Source organism: Schistocerca gregaria, chromosome 2 (assembly GCF_023897955.1).
Source record: "Schistocerca gregaria isolate iqSchGreg1 chromosome 2, iqSchGreg1.2, whole genome shotgun sequence".
NCBI classification, from domain to species: Eukaryota; Metazoa; Arthropoda; class Insecta; order Orthoptera; family Acrididae; genus Schistocerca; species Schistocerca gregaria.
The window spans coordinates 435,868,392-435,886,626 of record NC_064921.1 but is presented as its reverse complement, the minus strand read 5'-3'; the positions used below and the strand labels follow the sequence as shown (position 1 = coordinate 435,886,626).

At 44.6% G+C, this 18,235-nt stretch overlaps 1 protein-coding gene across 1 annotated transcript in view; it reads right to left on the bottom strand.

The window, feature by feature from the left end:
• Positions 1 to 18,235, bottom strand: part of LOC126335822 (kinesin-like protein KIF19) — a 603,567-nt gene that overhangs the window by 513,737 nt on the left and 71,595 nt on the right. The window lies entirely within an intron of this gene.

Below are 18,235 nucleotides of genomic sequence, written 5' to 3'. Positions count from 1 at the left end.
CTTCCATTCAGAAAGCTGTTGCACGCAGCGACTGTTATACTGACTCGTCAAATATAGATTGCACCGATCAGTCGTCCTTTTCAAATTTTATTGGCAGATCTAAATTTCATCTAGAGGCTAGTCATTCTCAATGTACTATTATTTTCGCTCAATACATGTAATGCCTGTTGGTCGGGCTTCATCCACAGTTCAATGAACTGTGCAACTGTTGGTGCTCCATAACGGCGTGGGCTGTGTTTGTATCTAATTGATCGGGTCCTCTGGTCCAACTGAACCGATGATTGGATGGAAATGATGATGTTCGGCTGCATGTAGACCATTTTCAGCCATTCATGAACTACACGTTAAAAAACAACGGTGGAATTTTTATGGATGATAGTGCGTCATGTCACCGTGCCGCGGTTGCTCGCGATTGGTTTGAGAAATATTCTGGAGAATTTGAGCAAATAGTTTTGCCACCTAGATCGGCCGACGTGGATTTCATCGAGCATTCATGGGCTCTAATCGACAGGTCAGTAAGCGCACAATATCCTGCACCGGCAACACTTACGCAATTATGGACGACTGTACAGGCAGCCTGTCTCAATATTTCTGCAGGGGACTTCCAATGACTTATCGAGTGCATGTCACTACTCAGGGCAGAAGTAGGTCCGGCACGACATTAGGAGGTATCCCATGACTTTCGTCACCTCAACATAAAGCCTTTTGCAGACGTAACGGCGACACAGCGCTGGTTAGCGGGCTAGCATACCAAAGGACAGTAGGCGAGCAAGTTAAGCTCCAACGGCTGTCTAGTGCTCTGATAATGCCAGTGCACTTACGTTTTGCAGACTTGGGGGCAGTTATCCCAATTGATTCGTTTATGTCACAAGGCCAGTTTCTCACAATTCAGTTAATGGGATAAGTGAGCGCTACTTCCAGTTGCAAATACTAAACGGGCACAATGCCCATCGATCGTTGTCGGCTGTTAAACGGTATTATCTTGTCCGTAGGGACTTCAGAAAGGAAGTTATACACGTCGACTACACTAAGAATATTGTACAACAACGGTGCCGCATTGTCAGAAGAGAGTACATGCTGCGGGCTTCCTAAAGACGCATTTCTGCTGCAGTATGGCTAACAAGCTCATAATGAAATGGTGCGAGGGCAGGAAACGTGCTCCAAAGTTGAAACGCGCGGGGCAGTAAGACTGACTAAATTGCGCACACATTCAACGCGGAATCTGGCGGTGTATGGATAAACTGCAATTTCGCGTTAGGCCATAGTGAAACGGTGCCAATAATGTGACCAAGACCGCACAAACGTGGGTGACACTCATAGGAAAGGAAGAAAGGAATGACATCAATCACATAGGATACTGTCCAGACGATCTCAGAAGGACATATGAGGGGGTGGGGAGGGGACGAGTTTAGAGCGATGAGGACGTTCACATGTTCACACAGCGGTTATCTAATGGCTCCACGACCAAGGAGCGGCTTTCTATAGCTGAGGAAGCGAACGACTGGAAAAACTTTCTGACCGTCGTTTATAGAGGCTTGTTTACTGTGTTGCCTGACATGATAATGTGTAACTTATTCTTCCAAGTCACCTCTTACGACTGACGTGTCAATTTACTAAGATCCTCTTCTGCAAAATACAAGGTATATTCCTTTCTTTGTGTTACCCAAGCATCTATGAGCCACTCTCAACGGAGCTGCTCTCTCTCTCTCTCTGCCTCCCTTTCTCTCTTCCACACTGTCTGTCTATCTCTTTCTCACTCTCACGCATACTCACACACACACACACACACACACACATACACACACACACAGACACACACACACACTCGCGCGCGCGCATGCACGCAGTAGAGCGCGCCTGTGATCGAAATTACACATATGTATTGTTAACTTATTTGTCTATTAAGTCCATCCGGATTAAACGTTAAATAATCGCCCTCACGGTAGGTTTTAGGATGAAAATAATTACTTACAAATATCAGTAAAACCTGCGTAATATTTTCACGGAAGATAACACGCAAGTGCCTTAATATATCTGGATAACACAGGGTGAAGAAATTTGTTGTTTTGAGAAAGGAGATGCTACAAGTCGGATTGTTTCGTGTCCAATAAGAACCGTAGCCATTGCGTACATTTCATACATGAAACACAGGTTACAACAGATGGTTCAGAAGTACTGTGTGCGCCGTAGTCAGCCTCTTCAATCTCGGGCCTCTCTCAACTGAGTTGGATTGAGAACAGTTAGCCTCCCCATCGGAGATTCGAGTCCTCCCTCGGGCATGGTTGTGTGCGTTGTCCTTAGTGTAAGTTAAAGTTACACTAAGTAGTGTGTAAGCCTAGGGACCGATGACCTCTGTAGTTTGGTCGCATAGGACCTTATCACAATTTTCCAATTTTTCCAGCAGTTCGCGATAAGAAAGAGGGTAGGCCAGTCCTGGCTTGTAATTTTTTACCACTTGTTAGGTTTTCTTAATCACAGTTGAAGCGATAAAGCGTGCTCCAATTGAACGATAACACATGACTGAAGCTATGTAAGCATCGCCATCAATTTAATTCGTGACACAACGCACAGCGTGTTCACTTCCGTGCAGCATTAGTCTAGCAACAAGTAGTGGATGTTTCACTGCTCTAGTGGCACACCAGCCAAAAGGTTACACCTGTGATGCTCGCTGCATAGACGATTAAGAACAATATGACGTTTAGGACATGTGGGTAGATTTAATTCACTGGACAGGTCATCCAGTGACGTATGCTTACAGTACTGGCACTGCTCGGTAGAACTTTCACAACGGCACTCGCACTCGCACGGGCAATCAACTAGATCGAGACCTCTGTTATGTGGAGAGTGCAAACATACACGTTTCACATTTATCCGTTGCTATTACACGAATAGCTTTACATTTATGACTACTGGTAGCATTATTTTTATGGGTCTTAAAGGTTATGACCCGCAGGTAACATTTTACTAGTGCTGCTTAAATATTGTGAGCAAACATGCAACCTTTTCTGCCCTTTCCTGTTTTAGGATAAAACACGTTTCCGCGACAACGGAATCGTTAACTGCCAAAATGAGCACTTCTGAGCAGTCCATGCGGTTTTATTTTTTCATTTATTTTTTTTTTCTTTTTGAGACATAGTGTTAATTTTGACCATTTTCAGCTCAACAGCTGATTGATGCCAATATTAGTGATCAATGAGAATCATCACAGCTGTACCGATCCATAATTTGTGTGTGACGACCGACTTCGTTCATTAGAACATTATCAGTCTGCCGAGTTGTGCTAGGCCTGTTGGTCTATTGTACACAACATGCCGCGTAAAATGCAAGTTTTATTTTTATTTTTGGATGTAACACTAGCTGGATGCCTGAGGATGCCATTTATGGAGTAGCCCTATGTGGTAGATCTTGCAACAGTTTAGATCCCTCGCTGTGATTAAGAAAATGGTTCAGATGGCTCTAAGCACTATGAGACTTAACATCTGAGGTCATCTGTCCCCTAGACTTAGAACTACGTAAACCTAACTAACCTAAGGACATCACGCACATCCATGCCCGAGGCAGGATTCGAATCTGCGACCGTAGCAGCGCGGTTCCGGACTGAAGCACCTAGAACCGCTATGCCACAGCGCCCGGCTGCTGTGATTAAGAAAACTTAACAATGGTTGAAATATTTAAGGCCAGGAATTGCCTACGAATGCCCTGCCTAGTCACCATTTGTTCTCAGTCTAGCTCAACTGAGAGAGGACAGAGATCTCCCATTCACTACCAAGCAGCTGCCTGGCCCTGATGACAGATGACTGTATTTTTCTTTATGAAATTAATTCGTCTTCAAGGATTTTCCATCCAGTTTGTTCACAACATCACGAAACATCTTTCATTAATTTTGTCATACCATCGCAAATAACCGAAACGAAGAACTCCCTTGGAATCCAAGGAAACACTGGCTGTAACATTCTTTCCAAAGGAAACCGACTCTGCTATTCACGCTGCAAGGCCATTGCTTTCATTCTTTTTAGTTTTCTACCAAGAACAGTTTCAACCGCAACCGACAAACTCCTGGATGTTGCTCGGGGTACCAAAGCAAATATTTTTCTGCAAGGATTTTTTAATCCGGTACAGGAAGATTTTTCTGGATGAAAACTAATTAAACCACCAAACTCTGGCAGATTGCGTGGAACATTTAAAATACTTTTTCTAATGAGTTTTCCTGTGGTGCACTAGTTTACCAGAGCATCAGATCTTAACTGCAGTAGATAAAAAGCAACACAAACAATTTTTAATGCTTTACTACCAAGAGACAACAATATTAACACAACACAAGTGCTTCAGTTACAGTATAATTCAAACTGACTTGTAAACAAAGGTTACAATGTCGCGGTATGTTGTGTCTAACATCTTCAAAGACTGCAGGAGTGGCCTTAATTTCTCCAGCTGCCGCTACTATCCGGGCAACAAGATCATCTTCTCACTCTACAGAGGTTTTGTACACAACGATGAGTACCTCTCTCCGCACAAACAAATCAACAGAGGTCAAATCACGTGATCGTGTGGGCCATAGTAGAAGACCACCTCTGCCATTCCACTTTCTGGAAACTGTCGGTTGAAGGATCGACGCAATGGACGACTGAATATGCCTCTGGATCTGCATACGCTGTCTTGTAGCGGGTGGCACGTCATCGAGCAATTGTGACAGTGCACTGGCGATGAAACTGCAAAAATGGCTGCCATTTATTGGCCAAGGTAAGAGATCTAAACTAATTAAAAGTCACCAACAACACCTGACTATTCTTTCACATAGAACACCGCGTGATGGGCGCGAGTAAATGTTGCATATGATTTGACCTAAGTCGAAACGAACTACTGATGTTGAAAACCTCCATCACGCCCGAACGTTGGGTCATCTGCAAGCAGCACAGAGGATGAAAATGTAGATGTATTTGACAATCCGAAAACTGTGCCCTGAATGAATAGTCATCTGGTTCCAGACTGTGCACACACTGTAAGTGAAATGGATGTAACAATTCCTTCTTAAGGCAGTTTCTTACATTCGTCTTATTCGTCCCCACTTTACGCGCATATACACAAATGCTGATGAAAGGATCTTCCTTCACATGCCGCAGCTCAGCTTCCTCCAACTGCAGGCTTCGTACTGTGGGACTTCGTCCTTGTTCAGATGGTCTGCTAAATAACCCGGTCTCACGCAGACGTTAATATACAACAGTAAAGGCCGAGTAATGTGGGTTTCGCCATTTGGGATACTGTTGCTCATAAACTGGCTGTGCTGCTCGTCCGTTGTGGTTCGCCATGTAACAAACACAAGCCATATCAGTGTACTCACTCCAGGTGTATCGTTCCATAAGTAAACAAGTACTGTTCTGGGTGAAGACGTTCAACTAAACATGAACGTAAAGCAGCTATAGACCGAAGTATGCCCTCTACCGGCAGAACAGGAACAGTTACGACAACAAATCGCCTTTACAAGTGAAGAGCGGACATACTGTCTACCGGATTAAATAGTGCTCACAGGAATTACGACATTGGTGAACAGTTTGTTGGTTTAAATAATTTTCACCCTTTGTGAGCAGACCATCATTCAAGTTAGCGATGGGGAAGCGTGCAGAGGCTAGCGCAACCGCGTTGTTGGCCGATCGGCGGTCTGTTGGGAATGTCCAGTTGGCAGCCCCTTCAGCCGTTCCAACTACGGTAAACCGAGCTGAGACAATGGTCGCTGCAACGTATTACGACTAAGGCGAGACAGTCACAGCGCTGCTCCCGGATTCGGAAGACGATCAACTCATTATGCCTGCACCAATTGGAACTCACGTAGGGAACAAAACAACTGTCACGTCTAATGTACGAGGCTCAACGGAAAACAAAAAGAAAAGGGGGAAGACGTCAGTACTCGACACCGACAGCTGATCTAAAGTCTCAGGGTTCAGAACGCTCTCCTACAGCGCCAAAATCTGATCCATCACCTCCCCCAATATTACTTCAGTTTCAAGAGAACTACAACATGCGGCTTCGGCAACTTCTCCGAAGCTGGGCAACTGGTATGTTTAACGCTAGTGTTTGTGGAAGAGATTATCACAAGATATCACTGCGTACTGTTGAAGATTTCCGAGGAGTGACAGAGGAAACTTCAAAAAAAGCTACTTTACTACACTCAAGCGTCTACACTTGACTACCTGATACAGTGAGAAGGTGTATTCCGCGATCTCCATAACATAAAAAACTAACTTGAAATTCTGAGCTTCTCTGTAAGGACGGCCGTAGAGTTCCAAGCGACGACGACAACAGTGGATATGCCTCCATTCATGTTTATTGCAAATGACAGTGGGGAAAACAGAAAGCTCTTTCAGGTGACTCGCCTCGCCAGTCTCACGTAGCAAACAGAAAGTCTAAGAGAGCAAGGGCATGCGGCTAGCTACCAAGGTCGCATCGTATAGAAGTGCTCTACAGTCGGCAACGTGGGTCAACTACTGAGCTGCAACAGCTCATGCCGGCCAGCGCACGCGCTGTCGTATCTTAAGTCGCAACTTTTGCGTCGATGCCACTGCAGAATACTCATCCCAGCAGCGCCCAGGCACGCCACAAAAGGAAAACAGCACCAGAACGATCCACAAGGCTACACTGCAGGCGCCTTAAGATGCTGCCACTTCTTCCGAACAACCATGCGGAACAATGCATGAGCCGGCCACTGTGGCCGAGCGGTTCTAGGCGCTTCAGTCCGGAACCGCACTGCTGCTACTTTCGCAGGATCGAATCCTGCCTCGGGCGTGGATGTGGGTGATGTCCTTGGGTTAGTTAGGTTTAAGTAGTTCTAAGTCTAGGGGACCGATGACCTCAGATGTTAAGTCCCACAGTGCTAAGTGCAATTTTAACCATTTGAACAATGCAGTATTTCACACTGAGATGACTGAAAACGTGGGACACATCATAACATCGTGCAGATCCTCCGCTTGCCCGACGTAGTGCAACATCTCGACGTGGCATGGACTCAACAAGTAGTTGGACGTCCCCTGCCGAAATACTGAGTCGCGCTGCCTCTATAGTCGTCCATAATTGCGAAAGTGTTGCCAGTGCAGAATTTTGTGCCCAAACCGACCACTCTATTACGTCCCATACATGTGCGATGGGATTCATGTCGGGCGACCTGGGTAGCCAAATCATTCGCTCAAATTATCCCGAATGTTCTTCAAACCAATAGCGAACAATTGTAGCCCACTGACATGTCATATTGTCATCCATAAAAAAATCCATCGTTGTTTGGGAAAATGAAGTCCATGAATGGCTGAAAATGTTCTCCAAGTAGCCGAATGTACCAAGTTGCAGGCTATCGTCGGTTCAGTTTGACCAGAGGACCCAGTTCATTTCATGTAAACAGGCCACACCATTATGGAGTAACCAAAAGGATGCACAGTGTCTTGTTGACAGCTTGGGTCCATGTCTCCGTGGGGTCTGCGCCGCACTCGAACCCTATCGTCGGCTCTTACCACCTGAAATCGGGACTCATCTGACAAGGCCACCGTTTTACAGTCGTCTGGGTCCAACCGATACGGTCACGAGGCCAGGAGAGGCGCTGCAGGCGGTGTCATGCTGTTAACAAAGGCACTCTCGAATGCCGTCGGCTGTCGTAGCTTTAACGTCAAATTTTCGCCACACTGTCCTAACAGATACGTTCATCGTACGTCCCACATTGATTTATACTGTTATTACAAGCAGTGTTGCATGCCTGTTATTTCTGACAGCTCTAGGTAAAAGCCGCTGCTCTCGATGGTTAAGTGAAGGCCGTTGGCCGCTGCGTTGTTCGTGATGAAAGGTAGTGCCTGAAATTTGGTAATCTCGGCACAGTCTTGAAACTCTGGATCTCGGAATGTTGAATTCAATAATGATTTCCTAAATAGAACGTCCCATCCGTCTGGCTGTAACTACCATTCCACGTTCAAAGAGTGTTGGTTCGCATCGTGCAGCCATAATCACGTTGTCACCTTTTTACATGAATCACCCGAGTACAAATAACAATTCTGCCAGTGCACTGCCCAGTACTCCAAGCAACGCTCTTAGCAGTTTAATTGTCCAGGTCACGTACGTTGTTTTTGTACCTCTTCCATAACGATGTCATTCACTGACCAATTAGAATTCTACATTAATACTGTTTATGCGATTCACCTAATTTCCACATTCCGATTCTTGGAGGAGGGTTTCTGAGGAGCATTTTTCAGCCGTGATCACTCCCAACTATGCGCTTTCGTGAACTTCGCTGTGTATCTGTGTTGGTGTCCCGCCCTTGCTGCGGTTACGTCGTGGTTCTTCTTTCTTCTTCGTGTGGTAGCAGCGACGTGTATTGATATTTGCACCGTGTACTATCTTTGGTTTTGTGCAAATAGTTTCCGGCTAGGGGATGTGCAGTGAATCGGTCGGTTGCTACGGACCAGGGAAGTTATCTCCACGCGGTGCAGTCGGCTGGGTCCATTGGCGGTCCCTGCACAGTGTCGGAGCGTGTGTGGAGCTGTCCGATCGCTAAGAGCTTTGTGGTTCACCGTCCCAGGTCGTCACAGTTGAGAAGTGGTTTCGACTACCCAAGCCACGTCCATTCATGTTGTGCGGTTCGTTTCGGCGGGTTGCTGTTGGGCAGGTTTTCCTGTGAGCAACATCGAGTGTTTCTATTGCTGAAATTTAGCCACCATGCGGTGCAATTAACTATTTTGGTTGACTACAATTCGAGTGCACCAGCGGAATTTTCTGCCTTGTGGCCGTTAGTGTGCCGTTTACCTGCCATGGCCACTAACGTAATTTCAGGCAGCGTACTTTCCTCACCTGTTGTCACTGTCCAACATGGTGTAGTTTCGACAGATAATACATATTTCATTGTGGATAATCACGTTCGTAACCTTAGGTGTTTCAGTTCTCATGAACTGATTGGTAGCAAGCAAATCGTTGTGTCGGTCGGTCCGTGGCTGTCCCCTGGTGTAGTGCGAAGAGTAAAATTCGGAGGCGGTGGTGTTATGGTGTGATCGTGTTTTTCATGGAAGAAGCTTGCACCCCTTGCTGTTTCCCGTAGCTCTATCACATCACAGACCTACATTAATGTTTCAAGCACCTTCGTTCTTCCCACTGTTGAAGAGCAATTCGGGGCTCAGGGCGACTGCATCTTTCAACACGATCGAGCACCTGTTCATAATGCACGGCCTGTGGCGGAGTGGTTACACGATAATAACATCCCTGTAATGACCAAAACCCTATAGAACACCTTTGGAATGTTTTGGAACGCCGACTTCGAGCCAGGTCTCACCGACCGACATTGATACCTCTCCTCAGTGCAGCACTCTGTGAAGGATGGGCTGCCATTCCCTAAGAAACCTTCCAGCACCTGATTGAACGTATGCTTGCGAGAGTGGAAGCTGTCATCAAGGCAAAGGATGGGCGGGCACCATATTGAATTCCAGCATTACCGGTGGAGGGCGCCACGAACTTGTAATTCATTTTCAGCCAGATGTGTGGATACTTTTGATCTCATAGTGTATATGAATAACATTGACAAGAAGAAGAAACAATATGATAGGACGTCTGTCAAGATATCAGGGATAACTTCCATGGTACAAGAGGGACCTGCAGACCGTAAAAACTGTAGAGGAACACAGAGAGTGGGATACGTCCAGAAAATAATTGAGGATGTACGTTGCAAGTGCTTCTCTGAGATACAAAAGCTGCCACAGAAGAGGAATTCGTGGCGGGCCGCATCAAACCAGTCAGAAGACAGAGATTCAGAAAAAAAAGTAGTGCATGTGATACCACATATTGTTTCAAGCAAATATGCCTCATTTATGACTCTGCCGATCCTACTATTCATAATCGTCCGTTACATGGTAACCAAATGTTTCTTTGAGACGTTCCTCTGTATTTACCACTGAAATATCGATTATAGACAAATGCACAGTTAACGTATAGGTTACTTTAATGAGTGACAGAAAACACAAAATTCAGTATTTTAAAATAATATTTGTTCTGTTTTTGCCGTTCGAGCTGGGGCAACACTCCCCTTGTAGGTGTGGCGCCGTAGATTTCGTCGTCCTACTCGGTCACAAGTAGTAGTACTTTTGCTCTTTCCCTGAACCGTCGGTATGTTGCAAACCCTTGCATCTTGAATCATTGGTTGTTTCCTCCGTGGGTGCATGGTTCGATATACTCTAGTGTGCAAAACTGAAGGAAGAATATACATTTCGAATGACTTGTCATTTCCAAGTAACATAGGTCGATGACACTTCGGCCGTACATGGAAAGAACTACTACAGTGTAACACGGAAGGTGACTGAAAGAAATAACAATAAGACGAACAGAGACGACTCTTTCTTTCAAAGATAGTAATTACGTTGAAGTGACCGCGATTTGTGATAGTCGCTTGGACGGTGCAAAGGGCAGGATGCGGTTCTCAGTAGGGTGTATGATCACCTCGGAATGTGCTCCCATGCTGGCCACAAGGTTGGTAAGGAGTTATTATGCTAGACCGTTACATTCGTGCATCACTGCGGTTGAAAACGGCTTTATGGCCGTTGGTGCATGTGGAACTGCTGCAGTACGTCTTCCCAGTCTGTCCAACACGTGTTTTATGGCTTTCAAGTCGGGTAAACTGCCAGGAAAGTTCATTCGCCGAATGTCCTCTCGTTCCATGAGCTCCTTCACCTATGCAGTTCCATAAAAATTACGTTAGGGCCGAATGCACATCTGAAAAGTCGCATATGGGGGAAGGAGAACAGTGTCAGAATCCCGTTGACCGCCGAGTGTAGAGTGTTCATAGATTTGGAAGTCAGAAACTCCTCGCCATAACACCTGGACCATCAAAACGATCTGCAATGCTGGACCTACTCTCGTATGGCGAGAAGCGAGAAAATCTGTTGCATCCAAGAACTATGTCGAACACGATCACTTTGTTGATACAGGTGTTACGGTGTGGGAAGCCACAGTGTTGCATGGGCGCACTCAGCTTCATCGAGAACATGTGGGATGCGTTGGGGAGACGTATTACAGCAAGTCTAAATGCACCAACGGCCATTCAGTAGTCGCCAACAGCTCTGGTGGAGGAATAGGTCGCGGAACCAGAAGAACCTTTAATCCACCTTGTGAGCACCATGGGAACAAGTTGGAGAGCATGCACTGCCGTTCGTGGTGATCACACACTCTTTTAAGAACCACTTACAACCTTTTGTAATGTCCAGGGACAGTCATAAATCGCCGTGACTTCAGTGCAACCATCGTTGTACAATAAAAGCGCCTGAATGTTTATTTCTTTCAGTTACCGTCTATGCTTTAGCATAGCATCTCTTTCTATGTGTGGTACATGTTTCATCGAGGTGTGTTACTTGGCGAGAATCAAAACTGGCATTCTACTGATCTGAGGGTGGAATGTCAGATCCCGTAATCGGGTAGGTATGGTAAAAAATTTAAAAAGTGAGATGTACAGGTTAAAGCTAGATATACTGGGAATTAGTGAGGTTCGTTGGCAGAAGGTCCAGGACTTCTGGTCAGGTGAATGAAGGGTTATAAGTACAAAATCAAATAGGGGCAATGCAGGAGTATCTAAAAAAAATAGGAACGCAGATAAGCTACCTTGAGCAGCATAATGAAAGAAAAATTGCAGCCAAGATTGGCACGAAGCCCTCACCCGCCACAGTAGTACAAGTTTATATGCCAACTGGTTCGACAGATGAGGAGAAGATAGAGGAAATGTATTCTGTGATAGTCTTGGGGGACTGGAATTAGATAGTACGAAAAGGAAGAGAAGGAAAAGTAATAGGTGAATATAGACTGGTAGAATTGTGCAAAGAGCATAATTTAATCATAGCTACCACTTTATGAATCATGAAGGAAGGTTGAATACGTGGAAGAGACCTGAAGACAACGGAAAACTTCAGATGGATTCTGTTATGGGCAGACAGAGATTTCGGAACCAGGTTATAAACTGTAAGATATTTCCAGGGGCAAATGTGGACTCTGAGCATAATCTATTGCTTATGAACTGCAGATTAAAACTGAAGAAATTACAAAAAGGCAGGAATTTAAGGACATGGGACTTAAATAAACTGAAAGAATCATAGGTTATAGAGAGTTCCAGACGGAGCACTATGGAAGCGACTGACATGAACAAGCGAAAGGAATACAGTAGAAGAAGAATGGGTAGCGTTGAGAGATGAAATAACGAAGGCAGCAGAGGATGAGGTAAGTAAAAAGACCAAGTAGAAATACTTGGGTGACAGAAGACATGTTGAATTTTATCGATGAAAGGAGAAAATATGAAAATCCAATAAATGAGATGTAGAAGAAATGCAAAATGGCTAAGCAGGAATGGCTACAGGAAAATGCAAGGATGTAGAAGGATATATCACTAGAGTTAAGGCAGATGCTGCCTAAAGGTGAAGAGAGCACTGATTGAAAATCAGTCCTAACAATGTAAGCAAAGATGGGGAAGCTGAAAGATGGAAGGAATATACAGAGAATCTATACAAGGGAGATGAACCTCAGGGCAATAGTATAGAAATGGAGAAGAGAAAAAAGAATACTTTCAAGAAGAATGGAAAAACTCGTAGAAGCTGACCTCGGATAAGATCAGTTCTGATTCCGGAAAAATGAACGAACACGCGAGGCTATACTGACCCTACGACTTCTCATAGAAAATACCTTAAGGAAAGGAAAACTTACATTTGTAGACTTAGAGATAGCTTTCGACAATGTTGACTGGAATACTCTGTTTCAAATTCTAAAGGTGACAGGGATAAAATACAGGGAGCCAAAGGCTACTTACAATTTGTACACAAACCAGATGGCAATTATAATAGTCGAGGGGCACGAAAGGGAAACAGTGGTTGAGAAGGGAGTGAGACAGGTTTGTAGCCTATCCCCGATGTTATTCAATCTGTATACTGAGCAAGCAGTAAAGGAATAAGAAGAAAAACTTGGAGTAGCGATCAAAGTCCACGGAAAAGAAATAAAAACTTTGAGGTTTGTCGATGACATTGTAATTCTGTCAGAGACAGCAAAGGACAGTGTCTTGAAAGGAAGATATAAGATGAACATCAACAAAAGCAAAACTAGAATAATGGAATATAGTCTAATTAAATCGGGTGATGCAGAGGGAATTAGATTAGGAATTGAGACACTTAAAGTTGCAGATGAGTTTTGCTATCTGGGATGTGAGAAGCAAAGTGACTGATGATGGTCGAAATAGAGAGGATATGACTTTGACACTGATAATGGCAAGAAAAGTGTTTCTGAAGAAGAGAAATTTGTTAACATAGAGTATAAATTTAAGTGTTAGGAAGTCCTTTCTTAAAGTATTCGTATGGATAGTAGCCAATTATGGAAGTGAAACATGGACGATAAACAGTTTAGACAAGAGGAGAATAGAAGCTTTCGAAATCTGGGGGTACAGAAAAATGCTGAATATTAGGTGGGTACATTACGTAACTAATGAGAAGGTACTGAATAGAATGGGGCAGAAGAGAAATTTGTGGCACAATCTGGCTAGAAGAAGGGATCTGCTGGTAGCACACATTCTGAGGCATCAAGGGATCACCGATTTAGTACTGGAGGGAAACGAGGAGGGTAAAAATGGTAGAGGGAGACCAAGAGATGAATACACTAAGCAGATTCAGAAGAATGTAGTTACTCGGAGATGAAGAGGCTTGCGCACGATAGAGTAGCATATAGAGCTTAGACTGAAGACCACAACAACAACATGTTACTTGGTAGTGACACATGCTGCGAATGTTCCTTTCATCCTCAAGTTTTGCCCACCGATGTAGCTTGTTAGTTCCCCATCCGTCTGCATGTCTGTTAATTCCGTAACAGGGTGTAATGCCCTTTCACGCTAGCTGACAAAACGCATACGTCTACTGCGTTCTTATAGACGCTTACATCAGGACGGACCGTGGGAGTATGCACGTTACGACGTCCTTAGTACATTAGCTAAATTTTAGCACGATGTAAGCCCATGTGTTGACTCAGTTTGTCTCCTGTGCGAATTAGTAACTAGATTCACAGCAAATCAGTTTACTACGCTACACGAGTACCGAATGTTAGGTATCCAAATTTCACTGCAGTGTTAACTCAGTCACTTTCGATGTAGCAGTCGTTTATATATTACCACTAAAAAGCTGACTGTCGCGATTGAAGCAGTCGTTACAAAATGAGCCATGAGCATTAATGGCCGTATTGCTTACTTACTGAAAAGGTAAAGCAACGTTTTGTATGACCCTCATGACTCGCTTTCGTTTTTGGGTAACTTCTTTCTCAATAATTCTTTCATCGCAGGAAATCGCTAAGCGCAGCCACCTGTGTAATGGAAGTGAAAAGAAGCCCCCATTTTCAGTGTAGCTCACTAGAGGACGTTGTGTCTCCAAACTTGAATGGGACAATGCGGCTTGAGTACGCTTTTCACTGTGACAACATGCCGCGAACGCTCTTTCCAAGTTCGGAGCATAGGCTCGTAGTCGCCTTTCGGCAAGAGGATTGCCAGCACGGGAACTGCTGGAAACCGCAGCCACTTCATTCCAACCTCAACTGATATTGTGACCCGTAAAACATTGGAAACACATCTCGTAGTGGTTGCTCTCGGTCAGCAACGCCAGCTGATGACCGATACCTACAAAACATTCTTCGTAGGTGCGGCTACGAGAATACTGCCCAATTGCGCACGGTATTTTTGGAACTAGGCGAACTGTGAAGACACGAGTAGTACGCAATTGTCAGCAGACATTGAATTTCGCCTCTAGGCGTCCCTTACGAGCAAAAGTACAAACCCACCTGCACCATGGTCCTTGAAGTATGTCAACAAGTGATTTTCTGGAATGAAGACTGAACCAGTAGCATTGGATACCTTTCTCCGATGAGTGCAGAATTTGTGTGGCGGCTGACGACCGTCGTAGAAGAGTATGAAAGCCGCCAGATACCAATGCACGCTCACACATGCAGGCTGACGGGCTCAGCAGGGAGGTGTGTCTGTCATGTATGGAGCCAGTAGGCTACCACATAGGGATACAACTGCAAGTTATATCCAAACGAAAACCTTGAGCGAAATGAAAAAAAGGGAAAAAAACTCACCTTATGTAGACATTTCATTCAGCCAGGGAATCGGGAATCTCTACGATTTGTACCTGTTATCGATATTCATACTGGCAAGATATCGGGCCCAGGACATTCAAGAGTTTTGAGAACGTTTTAATTTTAAGTTTGGACTCTGGTAACAAATGACAAACGAAATATTTTTTCGTGTAATATAATTATAAATTAACAGTTTTCTGATTTTTATCCTTTCCTTGTACTGTGAAACCATGCTTCTTTCCATATTTCATGCATGATTCTAGGTCAACGGGAAGCTCACTATAGATTTTGATGAGTGAGTTTGCATCAAAATACATGACACAAATGGCCGTACCGTTTAATTGCTGTCATCATTATCGAGAGTAACTGGAAGTCTGTGCAGTATCGGGACAGCCATACAGTCAACACGTTGCTCATAGGTTCATCTCTTACGACCACTTCTGTCTCGTCTACCTCCAGGAGGCAAGAGTCAACCAAGTGGAATAGTCTGCGATATCTGCTGAAATGAACCGTGCTCGCAATTCTTTCGAGCAGCTGAAATTCTGAGTGCGCCGTCGTGGGAAGCCTTCTCACAGAGCGGATGGCCTCAGGAGACTCGCCAGCGAAGAGTGAGAAGGGATCGAGCAGGGAAGTATCGACCACCTTCTGGGTAGCATAGAATGGAGCACCCAAACGTTATAATGGAGTGGGAGGAGCAACACTGATTTCAGAGACGCACAAAAAAAAATGGGCATACAGTGCCTTCATTTTATTTGTGATTTTGTTTTCTATTAACAGTAATGTCCTGACGCTTTCTGGGGACCCTAGATGTCGTTTAAGACTAGTCGTACTATTGAGAGGTAGCAGGCAGCACTCGTGCGTAATGTGTGTTGCCTATCATAGAGTAATCTGCTCCCTAGGAAAGGCGGTATACCGGGCATATTATAGTTCCTTACTCACTTGTAGAACATGTCTCCTCTTAACACAAGCATTGATGTTGTATTCTTGTTAAAAATCAGTCTAATAATTTTCTGAGATAGTAGTATGCTTCACTCCTTGTTAGTCGGCCCTGCTGATTTGGCGAAGTCTCATGGACGGCGAACAGCAACGGACAAAAGCTCCTCCTCATGCCACCGAGCGAGGTGGCGCAGTGGTTAGCACACTGGACTCGCATTCGGGAGGACGACGGTTCAATCCCGTCTCCGGCCATCCTGATTTAGGTTTTCCGTGATTTCCCTAAATCGTTTCAGACAAATGCCGGGATGGTTCCTTTAAAAAGGGCACGGCCGATTTCCTTCCCAATCCTTCCCTAACCCGAGCTTGCGCTCCGTCTCTAATGACCTCGTTGTCGATGGGACGTTAAACACTCACCGCCACCACCACCACCACATCCTCCTCATGACGAGTTCTGTCACCCGCAGATGTTTATCAGAAAGACTTTTGAAAGACCCTGCGTATATCTGGAAACAAATGAGTCGCGACGTCCGGATGCAATCCCAATTCGGTTTTACAGAGAGTAATTCTACGGCACTGAGAGCTTACTTGGGTTGCACGTATTTCCAATATCTAGCCCAGCGTAAAGTCCCAAGAGAAAGAAAAAAAGCTGTATACACGATGGATAAAAGAACGGACCCTCAAATTTACAAGCGAATATCGTTAACGTTTGCTGCAGTTCTGAGTTCGAATACAATTAATTTCCTTAATACGGAAAAGCTACTGTCCACAAATAAGCACGGATCAGGAATGCGTTGCTCGTGCGAAACTCGACATGTCCTTTCCTCACACGATACCATGCGAACCATGGATTAAGGGTATCAGCCAGATTCCATATTCCTAGATTTCTGGGAAGCGTTTGAGGCGGCACCATTACTTCATACTGTTAACGAAGAAACGAGCATACGGACTTGGCTCCCAGACGTGTGAGTCGCTCGAAGACTTCCTAAGTTATCCAACCCAATAGCTTGACCTCGACGGAGAGAGCTGATCAGAAACAAGGGTTTCGTCGGGAGTGGTCGAGAAAGTATAGTAGGGCTGCTCTTATTGTCTAAATACGTCAACAACGTGACGGACAGTGCGAGCAGCTGTCTGAGGCCGTTTGCTGATTACGATGTGGTGTAGAGGAAGTCATTGTCATTGAGTTATTGTAGTGGGTTACAAGATGCGAGTGTTACAGAGATGCTTTGGGAATTCGAATGGGAATCGCTGGAGGGAACGTGACGTTCTTAACGTGAAACACTATTGAGAGAATCTAAAGAATCAGCATTTGCAGTTGACTGCAGAACGTTTGTGCTGCCGCCAACGTACGTAACATAAGAGGCATAAGGGCTCGTACGGAGGACAGTCGCTTTCTCTCGCTCTGTTTGCGAGTGGACAACGAAAGAAAGTGACGAGTAGTGGTAGGAGGTAATTTCCACCATGTACCATACGGAGAGTTCCGGCTATTATATGTGGTGTGTATACACATCAGTGTTGGGTTATTTTGATTTCTCTGCATCGAACAGTCTTCCTACTAACATCTCTCATAATTAACTAACTCACGTTTTCAGGGTAGTCATAATTGCACCACTAAGTGGACCACGGCTGTCAGTATAGACTGACCGTTTTGCGTCTATGCGTCCATATTGCAACATCTGAACAACTGCCGAAGGGAAAATAAGCGTTAATGGCTTGCTTCTGCCAAAAATACTTTATGGTATTAGCCAACCTAAAAACATCCTACTGCTAATAGCTATAATTATTTGTCTGTAAATGCAGTAAATATTGATGTAGTGTTCTTTGGTATGCTGTCGTCAGTCGCCAATAGAAATGTTCACACTTGCACACGTTATACCATTGACTGACCAAAGCGTACCAAAGAACACTAAATCAATATTTTCTTCATTTACAGACAAATAATTATATATATGGTGTAATGAGTAAGTGCAGACATTTCTATTGGTGACTGACCACAGCGTACCAAACAACACTAAATCTATATTTACTTCATTTACAGACAAATAATTATAGTCAACAGGAGTAGGATGTTTTTAGGTTGGTTAGTACCGTCAAGTATTTGTGGCAAAAGCAAGGCATTAACGCTTATTTACCCTTAGGCAGTTGGTCAGATGTTACAATATGGACGCGTGGACGCAAAACAGTCAGTCTATACTGACAGGCGTAGTCT